Below are 26,377 nucleotides of genomic sequence, written 5' to 3'. Positions count from 1 at the left end.
ACAGACGACAACTGGCATTAACAGTATAATGAGCACCAAAATCAATTACAGGCAGCGCAAGCAGGCAGTCCGTGGCCCTAGGGCTCTCAGCCTAATTTCAAAAGCCCTCCACAAGTGATCTGTCCAGACCTTTGGCAACAGCCATTTCCCTCTCCCAAGAGCCTACTGGGTGTGGAGAAAGGGAGAAAGAGAGAGAAGTGGGTGACTCTCCCCACCAGACTCTGCTATACACACTTATTCAGGAAACACTGAGTCCAGGAAAAACATGGGCATAAAAGCCATAGTCCATCTCTCCATTTAAACAAAGGAGGACAAGGGACAAGGTGCCTGCAAACATTATACTCCAATATGTGCACCAACCTTTCAATATGTCCACCAACAACCAATATGTGCTTATACACCAATATGTGCAGCAACCTTTCCAGATCATTGTTGTACATCAGGAGTGGCTAACCCGTAGCTCTCCAGGTGTTCCTGAATCACAGCTCCATCACCTTCAGGTCAGGAATGATGGGAGCTGGAGACTGACAACATCTGGAGGGCAAGAGACTAGTCACCCCTGAAGAACTAATTGCACACAGAAAACATTGTTGGCTGTAACACAGACTCAATGAAGACTAGTTAAAATGCATCACACTCTATCCCTTTTTCTTCAAATTGGGGTGTATTATTTCAGCAAGTTTCCAGAACACCAACTACAACATTGTGGGTGCCTCCTAATGGACCCTGTAACCTCTGTCAAATGCAGGATAAAATGCCAATCGAGTTACTTACCATTCAGCGAACTTTGGAACAGATCAGCTGGAAAGGCAGATAGCTCAGGATCCAGTTCCAGAAGGTACCTATTAATATAATAAAGTATATTGTGTAAGAGATGGACAAATCCGTCCATTTTGGTTTCTCTGTGTTTCTCATGTTTTCAGCCTGCAGCTTGGTACCCCACATTTCTGCATCAGTTTGCTAAATTTTCAGTTACAAGTCCCAATGAAAATTGATTATTTTTTCCAAATACTCATTGCATTTCCATCCAGTAACTCTGGGCAACTTTCTCTCTCTCTCTCTCTCTCTCTCTGAACCAATAATACAAAAATAATACAAACATATGGAAATCTAAAATACAGTGTAAAACCAGTATGAAACATCAATGCAATATATATATTTTAAAGCACTAAAAATACTGGCCTTGCAGTGTAAATAGGTCTTCAATTGGTTGAAAAGTTCTGAACCAGAGTCATTTGGATGGATTTACATAGTTAAGGAAACCCAGTACAATAACCTTGCTATTGACTTCCCATTAAGATGAGTACCACCACAGAACCATTTATTTCTCTATGGCCCACAAGCAGTCTGGGACCAGGGTATCTGAGCAGACACGAGACAAATTCTGTTGTATCTTTTGTCCTCTTTTGGCGATGCATTCCCTCTTTTTTGGAAATGTGCAAATGGCCAACCCAGCCCTGACTATGGCCTGATCCCATAGCTCCTGGCTCCAGACTCCACCCCAGGCAGCTGCCCTCATCTCAGCCCAGACACTAGTAATATAAAGTAAGATACGTGGCCAGTTTTCTCTCCATTTAGAAGAATTTCAGCTTGAAACTGCAGCTGGTATCAAAAAAAGAAAGAAAATGTGTGCTGTTATTATGAAAACAAAGTGCATTCATTCTTTACATTTCATGTTTCAGTTCCCAATAGCTTTGAAAGTAAAAAAATTGTTTTATGGCTACATTTGCTACAGCGGACTTTGGTCTTTATGACTTGAGTTTAGCATGGAAAAGTTTCTACCATTTACACCATTAGAGTTTCCACCTTTCAATGAAGAGGAAATATGGTACAGCACAGAGAATGCTAAGGCTGGGGCCAATGAAACTCTTTCCCTCAGCCAGAAAGCTCAAATTTCTTAGGATTGCAAGGCAAGCTACCCTGGATGAAGAAATTGAACTCGGAGTATGGGTTCTACCAAAATCTTCCATGCTCAGATCAATACGATTCATAGGCAAAGTAGGTTTCAAGGGAACAGTGGGCAAGCTAAGACATTGATCCAACCCCTATGATCCCATCATAAGGAAACTGGGGGGCAAATGAGGTGGTTCCTTAGACTGGGCAATCCAAAGTAAGCTTTGTGACTGAGGTAGGATTCAAACCCAGAGCTCCTCAGGCCTAGACCAACACTCAAACTGTGACTACGCTATGCTTGTCCTGAGACTTCTCTCAATCTGGATAGAACTCCGCAAAGTTTTCAAACAATATATTTTATTGAGATTCACAAGGCTCATGTAGAGGTATTTCCTCACATCCCAGTAGGCTGTTATTTTGGCTCTGAATGAATATGGTTAGGAAGCTTTTTATGAAGTTCTGTAAGAATGAGTGAGCTTACCCCTCTTCCTGGACTTGCAAGAACTAAACAAAACTAAGTCGCAAAGGAGAGAGGGAGGATTTCCCCGCTCTGGGGAGAGCCAATAGAAACTAGAATATTACTGCGCCTTCATTTCCCAGCCTGCCTTGAGATCTGGAATGGGGAAAGGCAGGACCTTTTCTTAAAGGTAGGAGAAGCATTATTATTCCTTCTCCTTAATACTAATACATAGATTTGCTATCATCAAATAACTGAACCCTATTGGTCTGCCAACTTGCTTCACTGCCTACAGTGGACACAAAGATCTCTCCAACATCATTCCAGTGACAGTGCTGTTGCTATTCTAAAAGAAATAAAAAACAAAGCATGAAGGTCCCCAGAAAATAGGGGAACAATGGGAGCATAGTATTTTGAGCCTAAATCCACTTGTTCTGGATAGAGATTATTAACCCTGCTCGATTTTCTTATTTTCCGTGGGTGGTATTCAATACTAGTCGTACCACTTAAGTTAATGGACATATAACTGTACAATCATAGAATTGGGAGGGAAACCAAGGGTCCTCTAGTCCAACCCCCTGCAATGCAGGAATTTCCAGGTGGCCCATATGGGGATCAAACCTGCGACCTTGGCGTTATCAGCACCATGCTCTAACCAACTGCGCTAACTGACATTACTAAATTAAATTCATTATGACTGAGCAAGAGTTGTGCTGCCCCTGCTGCCACCCACATCCAGTTGTAGGCAAAACATTAACCGAGGCTTTAATTCAAAATTATGTGGGCTATTTTGTAGAGCTATAAATTTATCCCCAAGAACAAAAACATCAAATGGTAAGTTGCTGTTTAGTCATTTAGTCGTGTCCGACTCTTCGTGACCCCATGGACCAGAGCACGCCAGGCACTTCTGTCTTCCACTGCCTCCCGCAGTTTGGTCAAACTCATGCTGGTAGCTTCGAGAACACTGTCCAACCATCTCGTCCTCTGTCGTCCCCTTCTCCTTGTGCCCTCCATCTTTCCCAACATCAGGGTCTTTTCCAGGGAGTCTTCTCTTCTCATGAGGTGGCCAAAGTATTGGAGCCTCAGCTTCAGGATCTGTCCTTCCAGTGAGCACTCAGGGCTGATTTCCTTCAGAAGGGTTAGGTTTGATCTTCTTGCAGTCCATGGGACTCTCAAGAGTCTCCTCCAGCACCATAATTCAAAAGCATCAATTCTTCGGCAATCAGCATTCTTTATGGTCCAGCTCTCACTTCCATACATCACTGCTGGGAAAACCATAGCTTTAACTATACATACCTTTGTTGGCAAGGTGATGTCTCTGCTTTTTAAGATGCTGTCTAGGTTTGTCATTGCTTTTCTCCCAAGCAGCAGGCGTCTTTTAATTTCATGACTGCTGTCACCATCTGCAGTGATCATGGAGCCCAAGAAAGTAAAATCTCTCACTGCCTTCATTTCTTCCCCTTCTATTTGCCAGGAGGTGATGGGACCAGATGATAAGTATCATTCTTAAAAGAAGCACTACCCCCCTTCTCTCTATCATAGAATCATAGAATTGTAGAGTTGGAAGGGACCCCAAAGAACATCTATTCCAACTCCCTGCAATGCAGGAATCTCAGCTCAAGCATCCATGCCTCTTTCTAAGCATGCACAAGTTATTTAAAAGCAGGGGTGAAGACCACCAGATGTGGGCCACCAGATACTTCTGGACTCCTTTGCAGCCCTGTCCACTGGCAATGCTGGCTGGGCCTGAAGGAGTCCAGCAAAGTCTGAAGGGTCACAGATTTCTCTCTCCCCCCCCCCATCCTAAAAGCAATGAATGCATGCTTTGACATCTGAGCCACTCATTTTAATCCCATGCAAATGTATGCAGATATATCTGATTAATAAACTAACACTCGGATGATTAATTGACTAGATGTAATCATGTGACAGTCCTGTTATTTTGCATTTGGGTATGTATATCTTGTGCTACAATTGCCTGTGCCCTTAAGTACACAAAAGAAGGGAAACAAATTGGGCCCCAGCTCTGGCACATTTCTGAAAGGAAATAAAACAGGACAGACATGCACCACTCATAACTCAAATTGTATTTTGGATTTGAGCAACCACATCCAAAATAGAAAATGTTTTGCAGAAAGGAGCCTTCTATCTGCAAAGGGACACAAATCGATCTGCACACACTCTCCTCTGCCAGCCCCATAGCATCTCATGGTCACAAAGCACTCACAAAACCACCCCTCTTTTCCCCAGACCTGCTTCTCAGTGACCCATTGTTCATAGCAACGCTTTAAACAGCTCATATTTTGTTAATTGTACAAGCCTAATGGAGGAATGTATTGGCAAGAAGGGGTAATAGCCATCAGGCCAGCAATAAAACAAAATTAATGGTCCATGGGAAGAAATCATGTCCACTTAATATCAGCTTTGAAACTCTAATAAAATAATGTGATACCAATGGCAGCTTCTCCCTCACACATATGCACACCCCGAGCATGCAGATTGCTTATACCACGTTAAATCACTCATATAAAGCAGACCCCGTTCGGCTGAAGCTCACAAGATCCTCCCGGGAACATAGCAGACCGGAAACATTTAGCGTAAGGCTCATTACCGACATGCACAGCTGTAGCAACACCCACAAGATCCAGCCTAGAGGCAACACAGGAAAAAAACACACCAGGAATAGAGGATGAGGTCTTCATCAGTGCTCTCTAGTCCTTTAGCAAAAAACAACCCATTAGTATATAGCCTGGAAACCCAACTCCACAATGGGCAAGTCTGATGGGCAAGCATCTCTCTCTCTCCATCATTAGTGATGGATGAATCTGTCCATTTCACTTTCTCTCGATTTCTCATTTTTCCAAACTTATGTTTCACACCTCTACATCAGTTTGCTAATCTTCTCTTTTTAAAAAACAAGAAACCTTCACAAATATTTGTTTGCATTTTAGTGCACATTTCCCCCAATCGACATATTTGCAATTTTGCTTTAAATACATATTTTTGCAAGCTGTTTCCCATAAATAACGCATTATATTATTTTATTATTTTTATGCGCATTCTCCCCTATCACGGCACATTTTTGCGCAAATTTTGTTGCTGCTGGAGAACTGCATTGTGAAATTCGTAGGAGGGAGAATTCCGAAGGAGAATTGCACACCTTGGGCCAAAGTGTGACCCAACTAACATGTTATACTGGGTGCAATACTTTAGCTCCAATGTTTGGTGAGGTAAGAGAACTTTGCAGCAATTCTGCCTCTCCAGATTTCTAGCCAAATGTGAATGTGATGGGGGAGAGGGAATCATTCCACTTCCTACAGGGTCACATGAACATCAAATTAGCATTAAATTAACATGGCAAAGCTTAGAAAGATTGTGTGATCACCACCCATCATGGTCATTGTGATTGCTTTCTATAGTTAGAAGGTTTGCAGAGACATGTCACAGACTGTACCTGACGTTCATGGGCCATTTGGCCTGTTTGTTGAGAATAATGATAAACGATAGAAGCACATGCATTACTCATGTGTTTGCTTTTCATCTGCAAGCCACTCCTTTGTGGGGGTATACATTTGTTAACATAAAAATAGCCTGCTGGATGAGGCCAGTGGCTCATCTGGTCCAGCATCCTGGTCACACAGTGGCTGACCAGATCCCCATGAGAAGCCCAAAAGCCGTACCCGAGTGCAACAGGACATCGCATGCTCAAGATATTTCTATATGCACCATCACAGAGAACACAGGAAGCTGCCTTATTTATACCTTGTTAGAACATTGCCCTTTGAACCATAATACTACAGAATTAGCAGCGGCAGCAGCAGCTTGGTAGATGTCATGCCACCTGCTCCCTGGTCATTTTTCTACGTTTCTGAGCACAATTCAAAGTGTTGGTGTTGACCTTTAAAGCCCTAAACGGCCTTGGCCCAGTATACCTGAAGGAGCGTCTCCACCTCCATTGTTCTGCCCAGACACTGAGGTCCAGTGCCGAGGGCCTTCTGGCGGTTCCCTCATTGCGAGAAGCAAAGCTACAGGGAACCAGGCAGAGGGCCTTCTTGGTAGTGGCGCCCGCCCTGTGGAACGCCCTCCCAGCAGATGTCAAAGAGATAAACAACTACCTGACATTCAGAAGACATCTTAAGGCAGCCCTGTTCAGGGAAGTTTTTAATGTGTGACATCTTAGTGTATTTTTGGTCTTTGTGGAAGCCGCCCAGAGTGGCTGGGGAAACCCAGCCAGATGGGCAGGGTACAAATAATAAATTATTATTATTATTATTATGGCTATGCTAGGGATTGAACCTGGGAGCTTTCGCATGCAACACATGTGCTCAGCCATCTTAGGCTCTCGTCACAAAAGTCCTGCTGGGTCTGAGAAACAATCCATCTGCTCCAGCATACTGTTTCCAACCACCGTCAACCAAACACCTCTGGGAAGTCCACAAATAGAGCGACGGGGAGAGGAAAATCCAATTTCCTGCTCAATTCTGATTCCCTGTGCTATTTGGGGCCAGAGCGCCTAGGGTTGCCGTATTTCAGAAAGTGAAAATCCGAACACAAAAGTTGCTGAGCCGTTTGTGTCAGGGGGTGGACTGAGGAGGAATGGTGGGGGCCGCCACCCCCTTCTCCTGAACCTTCCCGAGAACAGGAGGACAGTATAGATTCAGAACAGTGGTTTGCAGAAGGGCATAGTTCAGAGGCTGCAGAGGGGAGAAGCTGGGAAGTATTGGGAGAGGAACAGCAGGAAGAAGAAGAAGAAGAAGCACCAGGGGAGAGACAGCTGACAGACTCAGTGCCCTTGGAAAGCATTTCTGACCCGTCCTCTCCCAGGACCAGGTGAGCATTGAGAGTAGTAGAGCAGAGAGCTCAGTGGCAGAAGGCTCAGATTAGCCAACGCAGGACTGACGTAGAATAGGGGAGATGAAGGGCAGGGTGGGACTTCACTTGGAGCAACGCCATTTCTAGAGAGAGACCACATTCCTTTGTCTCCCGCTGTGATTACTGAATAAACTAATTGGTAAGAACTCTTTTTTAAAAAATCTGCTTCTTTGCTGCCACTAGGGAAGGGATCTGATTCCCCGAAGCCTGACAGTTTGTGAGCTATTTTGAGCTATATATTTTTGGGGGAAATCGGCAAAAACAACACTGCTGACCAGGGTCGTCTTAAGCATATCCAGCGCCATGGTGCAAAGATCCCTCCGGCGCCCCACCCCCCATTTCCCAGAATTGTCAACCTTTTCCCACGCCTCTGCGGGGATTGCTCTCCTCCCACGGAGGCTTGGGAGGCAAGTTGCACACCCGCCAGCCATATGGTTGATGGGGCACAGCTTGCAGGCATGCAGGAGGGAACGGGGAGGCCGCTGGCAAAGCCGTGCAGCTCCCCCACTTGCTGGGGTGCTCCTGAGAGGCTGGCGCCCTGGCACAACGCACCAGTAAACCCAGTGGAAAAGACAGCTCTGCTGCTGACATTGGGGACGTCTGGCCTCTAACGTAGGGTTTCCATTTGATCCACAAAAGCTTGTGCTTCTTCACTCTTCCACAAGAGGCAGTGGTGGCTACTGACTTGGGTGGCTTTGAAAGGATTCGACAAACTCCTGGAGGACAAGGCTATCAAGACAGAGACAGGATGCCTCTGAACACCAATTGGTGGGAACTGCAGGTGAACAAATGGCATTGCACTCACAGATGTCCTGGAGGTTCCCATAGGCAAATGGCTGGCCCAATGAGAACAGGACGGGCCACTTGCCTGATCCAGCACGCTCCTCATGTGTGCAATTAATCTGTTAGCCAACCAGGCACCTTAAGAGCAGTGCTCGTTCCTTTTGTGTGCATTTGCTATAACACATTTGCTCCTATGGAAATTGCGCAGGAAGGCAAGTTAACAAGAGGTAACCACAAAAGTAGACAGCGATCTCCAGCTATCCATAGCCAATGAAGATCTTTCCCCCTTTTCTTCCTAATTTAACACTAATGTCTCAACAAATGAAACTGATCTGTAGAAAATGTTTAATAAATCTTTAATAAAACATGTTATTGTTTTTTGTTTGGTTTTTAAAGGCAACAAAGGCAATTGTATTTGTACTTTTTTCCAAATATTTTTTTATTATTTTCTTTACACACTTATTTAAACAGTAAATTAATCAACGTATAAACCTTTTTGCTCTGCTGAGCTTGCGACTTCCCTCCCTCTCATCAGCTGGTATCCCTTATCGAATCCAGTCGCGTATTCTAACTCTTTACTTCTTAACATCCTATCTACATTGCAGGAATTACTTCAATCCTGCTAGTGTCTTTAAATTTTTACAGTTGTCATTTAAATATACCATAAATTTACTCCATTTTTTTCTGAAATTTCTGATCATCCTGATCTGGGATCCTGCAAGTCAATTTGGCCAACTCAGCAAAATCCATCATCTTCACCTGCCACTCCGCAATAGTAGATATTTCTAGGCATTTGTATTTTTAAAATGAAGTTATAACGCCTCTTGAGATCTACCACTTCTGGTCACCCTGGTGTGTTCCCAGTGGGAAAGGGGAAAGAATCCCAAAAATAGCCCTATAAGGACTGAGGTCGGTCAGTGGCAACCGGAATGCTGACTGGCAGTTGTGGAAAGGGAACAGAAAACTAGAAAGGGAAACAGAGTGGAGTGTGGAGTCCTGAACAATAAGGACTCCATGCTGCAACATTCTACTGCAGGTCCCAGTTGTCTATTTTATTCCTATTGTTTGAGACGTAGCATATACAGGCACCTTGCTTTGGTTTCCCTATTGTTGTTGTTGTTGTTTAGTCGTTTAGTTGTGTCCGACTCTTCGTGACCCCATGGACCAGAGCACGCCAGGCACTTCTGTCTTCCACTGCCTCCCGCAGTTTGGTCAAACTCATGCTGGTGGCTTCAAGAACACTATCCAACCATCTCGTCCTCCGTGATCCCCTTCTCCTTGTGCCCTCCATCTTTCCCAACATCGGGGTCTTTTCCAGGGAGTCTTCTCTTCTCATGAGGTGGCCAAAGTATTGGAGCCTCAGCTTCAGGATCTGTCCTTCCAGTGAGCACTCAGGGCTGATTTCCTTAAGAATGGATAGGTTTGTTCTTCTTGCAGTCCATGGGACTCTCAAGAGTCTCCTCCAGCACCATAATTCAAAAGCATCAATTCTTCGGCGATCAGCCTTCTTTATGGTCCAGCTTTCACTTCCATACATCACTACTGGGAAAACCATAGCTTTAACTATACGGACCTTTGTTGGCAAGGTGATGTCTCTACTTCTTAAAATGTCTCTACTTTTTAAAATGATAGGTTTCCCTATTGCATCTGGTCAAAAACATTTTTTAAACAACGACAACAACAAAACACCACCCAAACTTCGGAACTGGAAGCAGGATGGGCACACACACCACAGAGAGCAATCCGCCTTTCAAACTGCCTCTAAGCCTGGGGAGAAAAACGATCCGCCTTCAGTAAAAGATACCATATCTAACACATAGGCAGCCAAACGATCCCCCCCCCCCTTCCTTGATAAGAAACCCTTCTTAGCCTGGCTCTTCAGTGATAGGGAACATTAATTTATGCAGAGGGTTTTATCGAGCCTATATGGTGATAATGATTAACATTCCTGAGAAGGTTGCAGCAAAACCTAGGAAGAGGGAAGGCAATTACTTTGATTTCAATGGAAAGTTTGCATCTTAGAGAGAAGGCTGGTTTATAGCCCTCTCCAAGACGCTGTAGCTTTTCATCTGCACGTTATTTATATATATATAAAGCACTCCAATTTGAAGTAGTACAGGTAGGTCCAAGGTAGACTGTGCCACACACTTTTCTGCAAGTTTGCACTGATACATAGGGTGGCATGCAATGCTAGTCCTACACAGAGTAGACTCATTGAAGTTAATAGAAATGACTAACTTGGGTTCATTAATTTCAGTGGCTCTGCTCTGAATAGGACACAGCTGAATACCCCCTTACACCTTTATGTTGTGACTGAGATGCTTACAGGGCAATACTATGTGTGTCTACTCACTGGTAAGTCTCATTCAAGTCAATGAGACTGACTCCCAAATAAGTGCATACAGAATTTCAATGTTAAAAGAGATGTGATTTGTAAGGAGTGCTATTACTATGAAGAAAAACAACTTGTTTATAAACATCTAATCTGAAATGGCATCCTTGCTCACCAGATACCAGGCTGCCTGAGGCTACGATCCCAATCGCCTATAATTACATTGTAGAATAGATTCAGATTACAAACCTTATCTGCAAAATAGTATTATAAACAAGTGGACTTGAGTGTGGCACCCACAGCAGATGTCAATCGAGTGCAGAAGGATTTCTGCTCACACACAAACGAAGCTCCTATTCAAATGGCAATTCCATCATGCGGACACCTCCAGGTCTTGCAAGGAGATGGGTGCGATTGTAATAATCTCCCTTAGATGACTCAGATAATCTCAGTTATTACAATGTTATAAATAACCCTTCCCTACAATCTGTTTCTATGCGGTGAATGCCACAGAAGCTGCAGGTTCGATGACTGGCCAATAGTAGAGAGTAGTTCATATGGGCAAATTGGGTAATGCCCAACCAACCAGCCATTCTCCCCCTGCCTGCCTTCTTACCATAATTCAAAGCAATCAAGGGCAATTTCATCAAAGCTGACAAATAAAAGATTGACTGTTCACCAAACATTGTCAGCATCCTGTAGCCTTCCAGATGTTCTTGGATTCCAGCTCCCAGCAGCCCCGTGGTTATAAGGGTTGATGGCAGCTGTAGCAACATCTGGAAAGCTGTAGATTCCCCATTCCTGCCATACAACCAAAAGTTGGTTTAAAAATCTGGTGCAAGTACATTTTAAACTGCATTTCTGTCTTCCACACCTGCACAGCGCAGTTAGTTGGAAGCTCAAATGGGTTTTAGATGGGTTTTATGAAATCTGTCCTTGTGGATTCAAATGTTGTTGTTGTTGTTGTTGTTTTATACCCTGCCCATCTGGCCGGGTTTTCCCATCCACTCTGGCCGGCTTCCAGCACATATAAAAACATAATAAAACATTAAACATTAAAAACTTCCCAATACAGGGCTGCGTTCAGATGTCTTCTCCTGTGTATCTCCTGGACATCTGATGAGAGGGTGTTCCTCCCTAACTACCTAGGGTGACTCTGAGTAGAATACAGTGGTACCTCAGGTTAAGTACTTAATTCGTTCCGGAAGTCTGTTCTTAACCTGAAACTGTTCTTAACCTGAAGCACCACTTTAGCTAATGGGGCCTCCTGCTGCCGCTGCGCCACCAAGGCACGATTTCTGTTCTCATCCTGAAGCAAAGTTCTTAACCTGAAGCACTATTTCTGGGTTAGCGAAGTCCGTAACCTGAAGCGTATGTAACCTGAGGTACCACTGTACCATCTCTCCACCTAATATCTCAGAGGACTGATGCAAGGAGGCAGCAGGATAGCCCTTTGCACACCACCCTAAAGAACATTAGTACCTTAATGAATACCCACCTAATCCAGTATCCTGGGGGCAGCCTTCATGCAGTTGTCAAAGGAAAGGCAACATTTGGTGTGATCCTTCAGAAATGCTGATCCAGAGCCCCAGAAACTGCTTTGCTTGAAGGGAGCAAAAAGCTGCTTGTTGTTCTTGGTACTGTTATATTGAATTTGCGATTTTAATGTTTAATATTGCATTTTGGTTCCTTTTTCTTGCAAGTGTCTTTGAATATTATTTTAATAAAATTGGTGTTGTTATAAAAACTGGGGAGGGGGAATCCTATTCAGTATATTACACACACTATGTTTTTCACTGCAAACTCCTCTGGATATTATTTTAACAGAAAAGCAAGCACCAAATATTAACTACTGCCACTCTAGCAGCTGAGTTTAAGTAGAACTTAGAAAAAGTTCTCCCTGTACATAAAAAAGGAACAATACAAAAAATATTAGCTTGAATTAAAGTGTACTAGAACACTTTTGCAGTGGTACCTCAGCTTAAGAACTTAATTCGTTCCGGAGGTCCGTTCTTAACCTGAAATTGTTCTTAACCTGAAGCACCACTTTAGTTAATGGGGCCTCCCGCTGCCGCCAGAGCACGATTTCTGTTCTCATCCTGAAGCAAAGTTCTTAACCTGAGGTACTATTTCTGGGTTAGCGGAGTCTGTAACCTGAAGTGTCTGTAGCCTGAAGCATCTGTAACCCGAGGTACCACTGTACCAGGCTTTCCCCAGAAACACTAAAGGTACAGTGGTGCCTCGCAAGACGAAATTAATCCGTTCCATGAGGCTCTTCGTCTTGCGGTTTTTTCGTCTTGTGAAGCACGGCTATTAGCGGCTTAGCAGCTTAGCGGCTATTAGCGGCTTAGCGGCTTAGCGGCTATTAACGGCTTAGCGGCTTTAAGAAAAAGGAAACAAACTCGCAAGAACTCGCAAGACGTTTCATCTTGCGAAGCAAGCCCATAGGGAAATTCGTCTTGCGGAACGACTCAAAAAACACAAAACCCTTTCGTCTAGCGAGTTTTTCATCTTGAGAGGCATTCGTCTTGCGGGGCACCACTGTAAAGGGTAAAGGGACCCCTGACCTTTAGGTCCAGTCGCTGCCGACTCTGGGGTTGCGGCGCTCATCTCGCTTTATTGGCCGAGGGAGCGTACAGCTTCCGGGTTATGTGGTCAGTATGACTAAGCCCTTCTGGCGAACCAAAGCAGCACACAGAAAAGCCGTTTACCTTCCCGCCAGAGCGGTACCTATTTATCTACTTGCACTTTGGCGTGCTTTCGAACTGCTAGGTTGGCAGGAGCTGGGACCGAGCAACGGGAGTTCACCCCATTGCGGGGATTGGAACCACTGACCTTCTGATTGGCAAGTCCTAGGCTCTGTGGTTTAACCCACAGCACCACCCGCATCCCTTCCAGAAACACTAAGAAACTAAAAAAACACCATGCAGTTTTGCCAGGTTCAGTCCACCTGCTTGATTCAAAATGGCACCCAATTGTATCCAAACATAGATGAAATCTGCTCCTTGAACTCAGGAACCAACATGCAAGATTTAGTGACAATATCTTGCAAAGTGTCCAAAGGCAGAGCAAACAAATAAATTTCCAAAATATATAGTAGATGTGGGACCCATCAAGATGGCTGCTCCCTACAGTTTCAGTTGGCACTGCAGTCTGCAGCCAGAAAAACAAGATACCTTTCCCAGTTGACATGTAACAATCATTCATTGCTTTTATTACGTGTGCCAGATCACTTAAAATGCAAGACACTGGAAAGAATTGCATTATTTCTCCTCCTGCTAAAACCGAGACACATTTAGAACCCACATCTCAACTCAAAAGAATTGGGACAGGCTTCCCAAATGACTACTCAGACCTGATATTACCTAAATTGTTTCCGTCTGTCAACCCAATGGCAGTGAATTATTCAACTCGCAAAAGATGCATGCAGCCATTCTAGAATGCTGGATCAACGGATCCCAGACATTAGGGAAAGATGCGCTCCAAAATCAAGATGGAGGAGGGATTAGTTTTAAACAGAGTTATACAGGGAATTTGGCAGTCCCCACCCAACTGAGCTTTTCCAGCATCAGTCAACCTTTCGCATCAGGCTTCTCACTGTATGTCCAAGCTTCTCATGCGCTGTTGCTTGGTGTGTTTTTTAAAAGCTGAAATAATTATAAAAAATTTATTCTATATTTTTACATACATTATATTATCTCCTTCCAATTTTTTAATTTCCCGTACAGTTTTTCCTTCCCCTCCCTTCCCACCCCACCCCCCATGCCCATTGGAAAGGTTCAAACAATTGTCCTCAGCCACGGGCATAAAAGCTGAAATAATTATACACAAAATGACATGGAAAAAATACATATATATATGAAAAAGTCAAGCCCCCACATTGCACTATATTTTTGCAGCAAAATTTTGTAAGCATTACTACCTAAGTATATTTATATAGTTACACCGCCTTGCTGTACGTATCTGGTTATGTGCTGGTTATTTTGGGAATCCTGGAGTGCAGATGAGCATAATGTACATATAATGCTATATGTACAGCAACGCGTGAAAAATATATACATTAATGCACATAGTGTGGCAATTTTATTTTTAGCAGAACTGGGAGGGGAATAACTCACCTCTCTCGAAAACCAAGGAGCAAGAATGGAATTAGAAAAAAAAGAAAAAATCTGCGAGGCTTTGCGTGACACGAGATTTTCAGAAAATGATATCCCTAGTTCCAATGTAGGTATTCATTTCCACCGATGATTAATTGCAACTTTTCTCATACACTGCTGACACTTATGGCATCAGTGATGAGCACATTAGTGAGCAATTTGTTTTCCCTTCCTTCCTGCTTCAATCAAAGTCCCTTAGTCATTCATGTTCAAGCAAACAACTCGGGGAACAAAAGCTTTTATTGTCATGGGAAAAGGTTGAGGAGGTTGTTTCTGAGGTCAGAAAAGAGGGAGAGAGAGAGAGAGATCCAACAGTCAAGGTGTTCCCACTAGGGAGGGGGGAGAAATTAGATTCAATTCGCATTTAAAGGTGCAACTCCTTAGTTCACACGTTCTGAAACTTGAGAACTGGAACATGAGAAACTCCTTTGAACTTCACACTTATGCAAATGTTGAGATGCAGTTCTCCAATCAAATAACGGTCACAAAGATTCATATATTGAGAGTGTGTGTGTATAAAGATGAATGTATTAGTGAAAACAATGTACAAAACTGCATTACAGTAGTCAAAACTGCATGCAAAAAATGTGTTTTATTGGGAGGAATTTACACTCGAACACTGAGGAATTTTCATGAGCATTTTTTTTCTGTTGCAAATTGTTGCAGAAATGTGGGGGACTGAATTAAAGACTGGGAAAATGAGAAAAGGAGAGCACCAAACTTGACAGATATATCCATCCCAACTCCCTGCACCTTTAGTTTTTTTTTTAATTTAGAAAAATTCAGACCATATCAGTGTGCATGTGATGGTAGGGTTTCCTGCCTCGCTGTGTATCATTTTACACTGTCTATCTCATTGGCGCTCCACATGTTTCAGAGGGGAGCATTGCAAGTGGCATTGGAGAGGCAAGGATGGCTGTAGCGGGCACACTCATAAAATCATAGAATCATAATCATAATAATGCATTATTTGTATGCTGCCCATCTGATTAGGTTGTCCCAGCCACTCTGGGCGGCTTCCAACATCTGATGGGAGGGCATTGCACAAGGTGAGCATGACTAACCTGTTGGGTTGTATCCAATGCCAGCCCTACTTAGAGGAGACGTGTCAAAGTTAATGGGCATTAATTTCAGAGGGTCTTCTCTGAATAGAACTAATGCTGGATACAAGGTCTGGGTAGCTCAGTTGGTTAGAACAGGAATAGGCAAACTCTGGCCCTCCAGATGTTTGGGACTACAATTCCCATCATCCGTAGCTAACAGGACCAGTGGCCAGGGATGATGGGAACTGTAGTCCCAAATATCTGGAGGGTCGGAGTTTGCCTATGCCTGGGTTAGTTCCAACTGTACAATGCTATGATTCTGTGATTCTGCAACCTGCTGTCTCCAGCTGACAAATCAAATCAAATCAAATACCTTTATTGGCATCACAGTATAGAACATTTCAAGTCACTGGGATAATTAAAAGGACATGGGTGAAGCTGTCAAGGGTCATAAGGTCACACTGTGATCATGTGTACTTAGATATTCTGCTTCGCCCTGTCTTGTTCCCCGAAAGGATGGATCGCTGGGAAAGTTTAGGGAAGTTTTTAATATTTAATGCTGTATTGTTTTTAACACTTGATTGGAAGCCGCCCAGAGTGGCTGAGGAAACTCAGCCAGATGGGCAGGGTATAAATAATAAATTATGATGATGATGATGATGATGATGATGATGATGATGATGATTAACCTTTCAGGTAAGATTGTGGCTAAAAAGGAGGCTACTAAAGCAGTGATATCTTTTTCCCAGTCTGCCAGGAGTCATTTGACTTCTTCTCGGAGTTATAGGCCGGAAGTCCAACATTTTGCTCAGCATCAGTTGGCGAGGTCTGCTGTGTGAAGAGCAATCAAAGAGAATGTGGTCCATTGAATCAGGTACTTCTTGGTTGCAGGCACACAAAAGGGCTTGATATGGAGCATGTGAGAATCTGCCTTTGGTCACTGCAGAAGGGAAAGCGTTTAATCTCGCAAGCATAAAGGCTCTTCGATGGGAGTGGAGTAGTAGATCCTTTAGATATTTGGCGCAGGTTCCGTAGGCTGTTGTAATACCCAAAGCCTCCGGAGAACAGGATCTTGGAGTATGAGGGAACAAGCACTGTCTTTCGTGGTTGTAGAGCCACTGCTTGATTATTTGGAATATGTAACTTTCATCACATACTTCAAGGCCCTCGGGAGCAATGCCTAAACTATGAATTTTATCTTGAATTGCTGTATACCAGGCATGTCCAACAGGTCAATCGTGATCTACTGGTTGATTGCAGGGTGTCCCTGGTCGATTGGATGATCCTGAGCTCAACAACAACAATGGGTAGATCACTGCCAGTTTTCTTTTATAGTGGGAGTAGATCGCAGTCTTTTGGGAGTTGGACATGCTTGCTCTATACCATGGGTAGGCAAACTAAGGCCCAGGGGCTGGATCCAACCCAACCGCCTTCTAAATCCGGCCTGCGGACGGTCCAGGAATCAGTGTGTTTTTACATGAGTAGAATATGTCTTTTTATTTAAAATGCGTCTCTGGGTTATTTGTGGGGCCTGCCTGGTGTTTTTACATGAGCAGAATGTGTGCTTTTATTTAAAATGAATCTCTGGGTTATTTGTGGGGCATAGGAATTTGTTCATTATTTCCCCCCCCCCAAATATAGTCTGGCCCCCCACAAGGTCTGAGGGACAGTGGACCGGCCCCCTGCTGAAAAAGTTTGCTGACCCCTACCATCTACAGTAGATGAAATGCGGTATAGAGGTTAAGAAGGAGTTAGATCTTGTTCTAAAGTGGACTTTCAGCCAGGCCTTGATTGTAGTTCAGCTGACAATATATATTACATTGTAACCTAGGGAGTGTAGGCATATTTCATCATCATCTGCCACATGCTTAGGGAGCCTTTGGTCCTCTAGTTGCTGTTGGGCTCTGGCTCCCATCAGCCACAGCCAGCATGGGTAATGGTCAGGAATGCTGGGAGTTGTAGTCCAACAAAAGCTGGAAGGGCATACGCTCCCCACGTCTGACTTAGAGCACAACCAATCAGGAGAGCTGCTGCTTTGATCCCTTTCCACTCACCGTGCCACTAGAACAACTTGTAAATAGCTCAAGACAGGCAGTTCCTGCCAAATATATACCAGATAATGCCAAGAGAATGATAAGAAGGCCTTACTGTAAATGGGAGCAGATGGAAGTTAATTTTACAGGGCCTAACCAGGTGCTTGCTTTCTCAGAGAGATTTCATTGCGACACTCGAAAATAGTTATTTTAGGATAGGCAGCTGGGATATCATTGCACTATCTGTCCCTTTAGGTTTCAGATGACATCATTCGGCACTGCGCTTAAATCCAGCCCTTCCCCTGTATCAAATTTTTAAAAATGCCTTGGCTTAAAAAAAAAACTCCACTACAAATGTAGTATTATGAGGCAAGAGCAGCAGCCAAATAATTAAAGATACAGTGGTACCTCGGGTTAAGAACTTAATTCATTCTGGAGGTCCGTTCTTAATCTGAAACTGTTCTTAACCTGAGGTACTGCTTTAGCTAATGGGGCCTCCCGCTGCCGCCACGCGATTTCTGTTCTCATCCTGAAGCAAAGTTCTTAACCCGAGGTACTATTTCTGGGTTAGTGGAATCTGTAACCTGAAGTGTCTGTAAGCTGAAGCATCTGTAACCCGAGGTACCACTGTATGTCATTTGGGCTGGATATTTAAGAAGTAGAAAACAGAGTTTCTCATACTGCATTTGACTGTAAGTGCTCTGCAAACACTTGCTAATAAGGCCAAAGTCATCTGAGAGCTCTTTCTCATCCCATGTTGATCACTGTGATGAGCTTTAGGTGGGGCTGCACAAGGCAGGTTGTTCAGAGGAGCAACATGCTACTCTGCTGCTGAGACAGCTGCACTGGTTGCCCATTAGTTATCGAGCCAGAATCAAAATTCTTGTGTGAATTCACAAAGCCCAGAACAACTGAGGGCCAAAGCAATTTAAGGACCCCCAAATTCCTTATGCTCCACCTCGGTCACTGAGACCCTCTGATGGAGCAATTCTGACAGTACCCCATGCCCAGGGGCAAAGTGTGGGGAAGGCCGGGGGGGGCATAGCCCCAGGCACATGATTTTGAGGGTGTGTGTCAGGGACTGGGCAGAGGAGGAATGGTGGAGACCGCCTCCCCCATCCTGCCTTCCAGGGAGGAGGAAGAGGAAGATATTATAGATTTACAACAGGGGGTTGAGGGAGGTCACAGCTCAGAGGCAGATGAGGGGGAAAGTTGGGAAATCATGGGAGAGCCAGATCAACACCTGGCTGACATGTTGTCATTTAAAAGCATTCCAGACCCTCCATCTCCCAGAACCTGGCGAGCCTTAAAAGTAGGAGAGCAAAGAGCTCAAAGACACAGGGCAGGTAGCAGCACCCATAGAGGAGAGGATGAGAATGACGAATAAGGAAGTGGGAGAGATGGGGGGGGTGGAAATTCGCTTGGGACAATGACATTATCCAAGAGGCTGGAAACTTTTCCTTGTCTCTATAATTTCCTGTGCAACCAGCCAGGAGCCGTTGACAGCATCCTGACAGGGTGCAAGCCAGGTGCCCCCATACAGGAAACCCCCTCCTGCCTGCTTCCGGGGGTCTCTGGGCCCTGGAGCCCAGTCTGGCCTAGCCTTGCCACTGGCACGCATTGGTGGCTGGTCCCATTGGGACTGGTAAGGTAGAAAGCAGAGAGACCAATAGTTGGCAGAGCCAACTAGTTCCAGTTCTGTCCCCATCCTGCTCCTGGCTGAGTCCCACAAGGGCAACACCGAGACTAAGGAGGAGGAAGCTGGCAAGCAATGGCACCCCCTGGGCTGCTTGCAAGCAGGAAGACCGCCAGGTGGAGGTGGCAGTGCCACACTCACCCTAATAGACCAGCCACCACAGCTGACTTCCATCCCATTTATTCGTTAAGTGACTTGCCCAGTTGCGCTCTGTGGCTGAGACCCATGGGGATGAATTCATACTGAACCATTTCTCCAAAGAGCTCAAGGTAGGGTTCATGGCTGTCCCACTTCTCATTCAATCCCCACATCAATTCTGTGAGGTAGGTTAGGCTGAGAGTGAATGTCTGGCCTAAGGTCACCCAGATAGAAAGGGAAATGCTGTTGACCCCTCCCCTCTTTCTTATGGTTTTTAAAAAATCTTAAAGCCAGAGTTGGATAGGACAGTCCTTCAAGTAGAGAACACCTTGAAAGAGAACTGGCAGCCATAGAAGTGGGAAACTATCTTCTCTAGAGTAGGATGCAAGGCTTCTCAAAGAAAAAGACAGGATGGGTAAAAGGTAAAGGTACCCCTGCCCGTATGGGCCAGTTGTGTCCGACTCTAGGGTTGCGCGCTCATCTCGCTCAAGAGGCCGGGGGCCAGCGCTGTCCGGAGACACTTCCTGGTCATGTGGCCAGCATGACGAAGCTGCTCTGGTGAGCCTGCACCAGTGCAGCACACGGAAACGCCGTTTACCTTCCTGCTATAAAGCGGAATATCACACCAGCTGCTGCTGCCATCAACCCTCAGCCTTGGACAGCAGAGTGAGCAGGCACCTAGATCGCCAGATCACGGTCTCCCCCACAATGAAACACATTGTACTCCTATTTATCTACTTGCACTTAGGGGTGCTTTCAAACTGCTAGGTGGGCAGGAGCTGGGACCGAACGACGGGAGCTCACCCCGCCGCGGGGATTCGAACCGCTGACCTTACGATCAGCAAGTCCTAGGCACTGAGGTTTTACCCACAGTGCCACCCGCGTCTGAAGGCAGAAATCTGGGCCTTTTCAGCAAGCAATTTAACCAGTTAACAAGGAATTGCAGACCAATCAACTCTGAATCCAGGCTCCTCAGCGTGGGTTTTCAAAATCCCACTTCTAAACATCTAATTATTTTGCATCCCCAGCACACAAGACTTTATCACATTCTCTCTCTCTCTTCTACCAAACAACTTATTCCCAAGATAAAATACCAAACTCCCTCTCCCTAACCCTGACCTGTAACCTCATCCTGGGAAACTCATCAGCGCATTTCTTCTGAAATATTTTCAAACCGAACTTCTGAAGTACTGTTTTTGTCAAGTCTTTTAGCCTTCAAAAGTTATTTCCATCATAAAATGTAAAGTACAGTGAAGGGAATTCTAAAGGAAGAATATTCAAGGTGTGTACGAGACATAAATCTCTTAACCCTCATTCAAAACAAGTCGCTCTTTTCTCCTAGAAAGCGGGGGGTGGGTAGCTCAATCTTTGTTGCCACCCAAATCCAGTTTGGAGATTTCACATGTTGTCCACCGCGAGTGACAGCACAGTCAGATGAGGAGTGGGTGGGGGCAGGGTTGGGGGGATGGTAGCTGATAAATCTACATACCCAAAACTGAAAATGAGGACACATAGTTTGCAAGTTTGGAAAGTCTACTTATTTTCGTGAGAATGCATTTTATTTTCTTGTTCTACTGGACACCACCCTGAGACAACTGTTGAAGGACAGTTCTAAATAAAAGCATTTGACAAACTCTTGAGTCGATCACTGACCCATTTCACGACTGTATTATAACTGGGGGGTTTGTGGCATGAAATCACACATGGCAGGACTGCCCAACCAGAAGTTGGGTACCATTCAACTGGATCTTCCTGATTTTCATATAGGTCAGGGTAGAGAGCATGTGCTCCTCAAATGTTACAGCTCCCTTCATCCCTGACCATGGGCTGGGGGTGATGGGATTTGGATTGATCAATATGGCTCCAACCTTCCCTCAAAGTCCTGTCCAGCTGTAGCAAAAGTGGCAGTCAAGAGAGTGGCTTAGTAGCTCTGCCTCATCACACCAGCTGCTGCCGCCATCAACCCTCAGCCTTGGACAGCAGAGTGAGCAGGCACCTAGATCGCCAGATCACGGTCTCCCCCACAATGAAACACATTGTACTCCTATTTAAATCCTAGCAACTCTCTAAATTTGCATCTGTACATATGAACCAGGTAGAGAAGGTGACAAAGTTTGTCAAAAGCAAGCAGAAAAGCTCGTTGATGGAATTGAAAAATTCGCGCCCCCAAAAATATCCCACCTCACATCCAGCTGCTCATGAACAGTCGCCCATACAGATCATGGGATAGACTTTTCACCCTGAACTTCTCATCACTGTTCTTGATCTCCAAGCTTATGACTCTGCTTGGCTCATTGTTTTTTTGCAATGGCTTCAGCTACACAAATAAACAATATTCATATCGCTTGACTCACTGTCATTGTTGTTCCTATACAATCTGATGTGCTTAAATGTGTAGTGGAACTGCTTGTTCATTCTGCGCCCTGCATTGGAATTACAGACAACCTTTTTTTATTAAAAAAAAACCAACTCCAGATTCTCTCCACTCCTGATGGGATTTTCAGCAATCAGCAGGATGCATTGCCAAAAGCAGAAAAGAGAGGGTATAATATCTTATTTCTGAAAAATGTCATGATGTCATGCATTTATTACATTTACAACAATGCACACTTTTCTGCTTTAATCCCGTGCTGAATTATAAATGTTTTGAATGTTAAAAATATTTTCCAGAAAATATTCACTGATTAATTGAATACACTTTGTTTTTTAGGAAGCAGATTTTTTTAAAGGTGAAGAATAATCAAATGCTTGCTTACTTTTAGTATTTTATTACTATTATTATATATTTTGTATTTGTACATAAAATGTGAAGGTAGCTAGATTTTTCCAAGTGCGCCATTAATATTTTTTCAGTGCAGCATGGTAAACTAACAATTATGTTAGATTAGCATTAAATCTGGTTGACAATTCACATGGCGCTGGTTATTTACCCGTATTTAGACAACAGTTAAGAAATTAGATGTCTGCTTATCAAAACGGGGTGGAGCAGGGGCAGAGACTGGGGACAGTGTGTGCCATTGGTACTTCAGGTAATCATATTGAAGACGAAAAGGCTAAGTTGAAGAAAATATAATGCTGTTTGTTTAGACATCTATCTCCTGCTACCTGCCAGGGGCTGGGCAGAGGAGAAGGAGGAATGGTGGAGACTGCCTCCCCCATCCTGACCCTTCCAGGGAGGAGGAAGAGGATTTGCAACCGTGGTTTGCAGGAGGCCACAGCTCAGAGGCAGATGAGGTGGAAAGTTGGGGAAAAATGAGTGAGGAGGAGAAGGAGGAGGAGGAGTGACAGCTGACGGACACGGTGTCATTAGAAAGCATTCCAGACCCCACCCCCAGAACCCGGTGAGTCTTGAAAGTAGGAGAGCAAAGAGCTCAAAGACAGAGGGCAGGTAGCAGCACCCATAGAGGAGAGGATGAGAACGAGGAATGAGGAAGTGGGAGAGACGGGGGGGTGGAGATTCACTTGGGACAACGCCATTATCCTCAAGGCTGGGTTCTATAGCCCCTCTCTGTAAATATTGAATAAAAAAGGAGGGTAAGAAACCTTTCGTTGTCTTTATACTTTCCTGGGCAAGCAGCTGGGAGCTGCTGACAGCATCCTGACCCTACCAAAGAAAGGATTCCCTGGTGAGGTGGCTGGTTAAGGCAAAGGTGACTGGAAGGAGGAATGAAAATAATAAATGTAGAATATCAAATGGGTGATGGTAGTGAAACAAAACTGTTTATTTTGTGGAAGGGATATTAACAGCGTTAAAGCAACTATCGTATTGTAGAATATACAAAATAGGAAGAGCTTAAAAACAGGCCATTCTTCCCTGTGCTCATTTCTGTGTGCCCTAGGGGCAGATGTTCTGCACTGGAGTCGACATTTTCAAGCTACAGCTCAACACAGTCGGCTCGGCGGGCAAAAACTCAACAGCAAAGCCAAGTTCATGATCAAGCCAGGCCTGTGCTGCTAAAGCAGACAGAGAATCAGCACAAATCAAGCACAGACATAGCAGCAAGCACCATCTCTCAAACCAGCACATTATAATGTATGCAAATTTCCCGACATTTATGCTGATGAGTAAGTGGCCTGCCTATTAAGGGGGAGTAATGAGTAATCAAAGATTGGTGCTGATAAAAGTGTGCAAGCAGTTGCACGTTTACATCCCACACCTTGAGCCTCCGCATGTTGCACCCACCAAAATAATAACAATAAAAATTCAGGCAGGAGGAAACATAGGAACCTGCTTTATACAGAGTCAGACACTTGGTCTATCTAGGTCAGTATTGTCTACACTGACTGGCAGTGGCTCTCTGGTATTTCTGGAGATACTGGGGATTGAACCTGGAACGTTTTGCATTCAAAGCAGATGCTCAACCACTGAGCTTTGGTCCTTCCCCAAAGCAATGTGTGACATTTCCACCAGTGACAGACCACAAGGACTACATGCTCTGATGCACTCAGCCGAAAGTGACACCCCACATTTGATATAGAGAGTTTTGAAGATTGATTTTCAGCTGAAACCAGAACTTTTCCTGCTGGGATTTATGGATATACAGTTAGAAAAGGACTATGGAACTTTGTTACGATATATGATTACGGCTGCGAGACTTTTACTGTATACGCAACAAAGATGGAAGGGCACATGGCTAGTAAAACGAACGGACTTAGCCAAGATGGTGAAATCGACACATTTAATCAGAGAAAAGTCACTGTTAACGTTTGTTAAAAGATTTGAAACCTCTCATAGACTTTTTGCGTGAAAAAGAAAATGAAATAACGACATCTGGATTTGAGGATTGAAGATAGTGTTTGTTTATAGAAAGGGGTGTTATATTGATTGTACGAAGTGAATATTGTTTTTATATAGCAGACAAATGAAGAATTGGAAGTTCTTTACTTTCTGAATTTATTTTTCTATCTTTCCCTTTTAACCTATTGTCTATTCTTCTTTTTATTTCTTTTTCCTACTCTAATGCCCCCCTTATGTTTTTATGGTATCTATATAAAAGTCTTGGTTTGATTTAAAAAAGCGGAAAGATAATAGGTTTTGTATTTTTCTCTATAAACCTTAATAAAAAAAAATTAACAAAAGTGACACCCATCAATAAAGTGGACATGATTGGGGGCACATTCCACTGGGCCATATATTCTCCATGCCCTCCTCAGTGGGAATATGATGCCTTCCCCCCCCCCATCTTTCTCATCTCCTGCCCAAGGAAAGCTTTGGGGTCCTTGGGAACAAGGGGATGGGAAGAAGGCAGCAGTGGAGAGGAAAGTAGGCACTTCAAAATGCCTGCGGATGTTTTGTCTTCACTTGGGACAGGTGTGAAAATAAAAAAACCCAAGGCCCTTTCTGGGCCAATGAAAGGTAGCTTGTACACCCCCTAAAAACATTAGTGCAAAGTCATATCCATTTATGTTTCAGCTTTAAAAAGAAAAACTTGGAAGCAAGGGCTGAAAATTAGCAGAATGTCTCTCAAGATTGCACCACCCTGTAAGCAAGGCCACCTCTGAGCCCTCCATCAGCTTCACTTCAGCTTTCATTGATTTGCTTGGCTATTTTCTTCCCTCGTAGAAAATGTGTGTGCAAGTCACATCCTCTCACAAAATGTTGGGGGAGAGAAAGGAAAGGAAACAGCCAACTAGCTGGAGAGAATTCACTTTCAAAAGGGCTGTGCATGTCACAATCAACACATATGCAAACTGTGCAAAAAAAAATAGCTGAGCTGTACAGCCATACATGTAGCATTCGACAAGCGGGCACTCTGTGCATACCATAGCTCAGCTCAGCAAGTGTATACACTCTTTCACACAAAAACATGTACCTGTGCAGACAGCTTGTTGTACTGATGTTCAGTATAACATGTGAACAAGCCTAGAGTTGCTAGGCTTGTTCACTTCTGCGAAGCGAACTTTTTCTGGGATGACAGAACTGTTCTTTAGCCTATGGCCCAGAATTTGTTAGGATTCCTGGAGCCAAGGAAGGACATCAGTATCTGCAGATTATTCAAGCCTAACAGCAAGTTTGCTAATTAACACCCATTAAGAGCAACTGTAAAGCACACAGGTCGTGCTGCGGTCTAAACCACAGAGCCTAGGGCTTGCTGATCAGAAGGTCAGCGGTTCAAATCCCCGTGATGGGATGAGCTCCCGTTGCTCGGTCCCTGCTCCTGCGAACCTAGCAGTTCGAAAGCACATCAAAGTCCAAGTAGATAAATAGGTACCGCTCCGGCGGGAAGGCAAACGGCGTTTCCGTGCGCTGCTCTGGTTCGCCAGAAGCAGCTTAGTCATGCTGGCCACATGACCCGGAAGCTATATGCCGGCTCCCTTGGCCAATAAAGCAAGATGAGCGCCGCAACCCCAGAGTCGTTCGTGACTGGACCTAATGGTCAGGGCTCCTTTACCTTTACCTTTAAGAGCAACTGTAAACAGAGAGCCCAGTTATGTGGAGCTACTTACTGTAGAGCTACCCACAATGCTTTCTACAAACTAAGGCTCAGATTCCTAACTAAAGCCAATTACTAGGGGTCAGTCTGAACCAACGCTACATCTGAAATAAATAAATAAATAAAATAAAATAAATAAATAAATAAATAATATTTGTATACTGCCCATGATCCCTAGATCTCAGGGTGGTTCACAACATAAAAATATGATATAAAAATACAAAGTACATGATAGAAACAAGGACCAAAAAACACAAATCAATACCCCCACCGTATCCCACACGAATAAGAAATATCTGAACTACTGTCCAGGCTATCCAGACTCTAGGAGGTCCCAGTCTCTAAAAAGGGAACAGGAGCAATTTCCTTGCAGTGGGATGCAAATACCACTATATTATGGATAGGACTTGCCAAGACATTTTGCTGCAAATGGTGCCACCTCTCCTAAAGTCAAGGTGCAGAGTCAAGGCCAGGCCAGCTATTCTGGCACCAAAGGCAGAAAAACTCACAAGTGACTCCCCACTTTCTTGGCAGTAAAT

General features: G+C 44.2%; 1 protein-coding gene across 7 annotated transcripts in view; it reads right to left on the bottom strand.

The window, feature by feature from the left end:
- The window catches only part of PKNOX2 (PBX/knotted 1 homeobox 2), a 434,276-nt gene that overhangs the window by 336,579 nt on the left and 71,320 nt on the right, over window positions 1-26,377 (bottom strand). For all 7 annotated transcript variants that reach the window (XM_080982483.1, XM_080982489.1, XM_080982485.1 and 4 more), the window contains exon 3: window positions 775-842. The gene's annotated coding sequence lies outside the window, so the exon portion shown is untranslated. The remainder of the gene's footprint in view (window positions 1-774; window positions 843-26,377) is intronic.

Source organism: Podarcis pityusensis (assembly GCF_964106645.2).
Source record: "Podarcis pityusensis genome assembly, chromosome: 15".
NCBI lineage: Eukaryota > Metazoa > Chordata > Lepidosauria > Squamata > Lacertidae > Podarcis > Podarcis pityusensis.
This window is presented reverse-complemented; position numbering and strand designations above follow the sequence as displayed.